The following is a 3,084-nucleotide window of genomic DNA, read 5'->3' as shown; positions in this document are numbered from 1 at the left end:
ATTTAGAGATAGACAAAAACCATTCAAACAGATTGATATCAAAATATGAGTTTAACGCAAATAAATGATAGATTGCAGGATGTGGCAACAATGAGATACCTAATACGGAACGTCAGAATTAGGCTTACCCACCAAGTTACAGACAGTTTTAAACAGCCACCGACTTTCCCACATGGGAGATCTTGTAAAACGTATGGCTCGAAGTTGCGAACCAGAACGCATACTCCCTGAAGGCAGGGAGGTTCTCAAAGCATGAGAGGTGAGGGTGCTGAGCTATGCAGAGTCAATTTCTTGTTCCACGTCTTGTCAGTCAGACGCATTTCTGCATCCTCACTCTCCTCTCTCAGAGGAAGGAGAGACACCAGAAGTTACTCAGGGGAAATCACACCTTAGGGAAATTTGAATAGCAAGGAATAAATATTTCTTCTCAACAGTACATAACATTAAATTGTGGGGAGACATTCTGATGTGTGGTTTTTCAGGAGCAAAAGTAAATAATCAAACTAGGGCTTAGGATGCTAAAAATGATGTTAGAGTTAGCATGAAGAATAAAGCTAAGAAATGTGTAAGGTTAATCGTATGTGTTGAGTGTGGGCAGGTGTGTCCAAGATTAAAGTTGCTGAAGCCTCTGTTACCTGCATTTATTTGCCAGGCAATCAGTATATGAATTTGATCAGTTGTACACTTATAAAGTCTTAAAATATCAATAAATTCAAGGAGAGTCTTGATAATTAGTGAAATATAATTCCATAGGTGATGACTTATTAGTGAAAATTGAGATTTACTATATGTCAAGGAAAATGAATCAGAGAGTTTTAAACATGATATAATAAGTTTTGCCTTGTAATGTTCTTTCTATCATTACTTAGAATCTAACATATGTATGTATTCCTTTTCTCTAATCACTGACAAGCAAGCTATCAAAAATTGAATCAGCATAGATTGATGGAGTTCCGGCTTCCACACATTTTTGTGAGAAGGGACACAGTCCTTAGCCCTTTGTGAGACACCAAGTCTTAAGAGTGTCTCGGTCACAAATTATATAAGAATCACACCTGGAACTTGTTAAAATGGACAATACCACCTTTCATCCTAAAACATTCTGATTCAGTAGGTTGAGGCTGTGGCCTTGAAATCTGCTTCCTTAACAGGCTCCATGTATGTTACTAAGGAAAGCAATTCTTGGACTGCGCTTTGGGAGCTGCCTTAGAGTATGTGCACATTCTAGTCTTGAGAATTTTGAAGTCTATTGGGACTGCACACATCTCTCTTATGCTTAGCATCACCATTAACCATGACCGTCATTAACTGCGTAGTGTTTTTCTTTGAACAACTTCAAGGGATGTGCTGTGACACTCTGGAGACACTCATCACATTTTTACCCTCCGTAGTGATACAGAGATCATTACTAGAAGAGCATTTTGAATGCTTTTCTTCTCTTAAATTTGGGAAATTTATCAGTACTGAGAAAATAGTATAAATTATTGCTCTGTTTACTGAAAATGCAATTAAATATATTTTCTTTTTTTTAAATTTATTATTATTATTTATGCCTACAGCACCTGGTCTTCCTAGGTGGTCTCCCATCCAAGTACTAATCAGGCCCAACCCTGCTTAGCTTCCAAGATCAGACATCGGGCTTGTTCAGGGTGGCATGGCCATAGACCATGGTCCGTGGCTCCACTGGGGTGTGAACCCAGGACCTTCTGTGCGTAAAGCAAACATGCTAACCGCTACACTATGGGACCACATCCAATATATTTTCAAATACATTTTAATGTTGTGAAATCCTGTTTTCTTGTAGCTTCTATTTTATTGAATGGTTTTCTTTTCTTCAGGAGGAAAGCAGATATTGTGAGAAGGGACACAGTCCTTAGCCCTTGACTGAAAAGTTGATGAGGGATGAAGCTGATACTTTTTTTTTTGAGTCCATAGCATAAAATGATATTAAGAGGTTTAAAGAGTTATCAAAATTTCTTAATCTTACATCAACATATTCAGGTTGCTAAATGTCGTAGAACAGAACAGATAGGGAGTTGAGGGAGAAAGTCATATGTGAAATTTCTATATTGAGGTTAAACTTTGAAAGGTGTGCAAACATGCAAGTATATCTGGAGATACCCAAGGATAAGTATTGGCATTGGAAATCTGCTCCTTTAGGTATAACCTAGAGAAACTTTGGACTCTAGTGGAAACCTAACCTTTTGTTCAAGACTTGACCACAATTAGAAGAAAAGTATGACTAGATGGCTGAAGCAAAAAACTACACTTTTGGCTCTCCATATCCTGTTCATGCCATGTAGAAGATCTAAAAGTCTCCGAGTACTTTTAGGGAAGAAAAGTTGCTGTTGAGAAAGCTGATGCTAGAGAGTCACATACAACTCCTAGGTACTAAGGTGGCATCTGGAAGAAAGGTAGGAGAGGAGAGAAATCAGAAGGCCCAGGTCATTGACATGAAAGAGACTGATTTAACTAACTAACTAAACTGGAAGATACTGATAGTCTAAGATACCACTGATTGAAGGTTTAAACAAATTTCTCCACTAAATTTTTATTAGCTGTAAGTAGGAATATACAGTGACAATCTACCTCTAAATTTGAATATTCATTATGAGGTCGTATAGTTTCAGTCTCCCCCAATATTATGCAATCACAAAGTAGGAAATTCACACGGATTAGCCTTCAGAGTTCTCAGTTATTTGTGAAAAGTGCCAAACGTTCAGTACTAGTGGAATGTTGGCATTTAAAGTATGCTACCACCACCATACCACGAAAAAGGTTGCCAGGAGTAAAGTAGCTTAATAAAAATACATGTTTTTATCCATGGAGAGTTTCCATCAGCTTTCCACTATTTTTAATTTCAGCAGTTTTTAAAATAACACATGACATTGAAAGTAAAATTAAATTGAATTATACGAGTACTTTAACATAAAAGGGAGCACTTGAATTAAAGATGAAGTCCCAAATTCTTTGACACTTTGCTGGTGGCTTTAGAGTCAATGATGAGATTGTGTGGTGATAGTATCTCTTTTTCAAGTATTTACTTTCTCCCACTCAATTAAAAAACAATGGTGTCTAAGTTGT

The 3,084-nt window shown here is 37.1% G+C and overlaps 1 pseudogene; it reads right to left on the bottom strand.

The window, feature by feature from the left end:
• Positions 1-1,550: 1,550 nt before the first annotated feature.
• LOC111743406 lies at positions 1,551-1,666 on the bottom strand (annotated as a pseudogene).
• Positions 1,667-3,084: the final 1,418 nt, after the last annotated feature.

This window comes from Pteropus vampyrus, unplaced genomic scaffold (genome assembly GCF_000151845.1).
Source record: "Pteropus vampyrus isolate Shadow unplaced genomic scaffold, Pvam_2.0 Scaffold4, whole genome shotgun sequence".
NCBI lineage: Eukaryota > Metazoa > Chordata > Mammalia > Chiroptera > Pteropodidae > Pteropus > Pteropus vampyrus.
The sequence above is the reverse complement of the archived record's forward strand: the minus strand, read 5'-3'. Positions and strand labels throughout refer to the sequence as shown.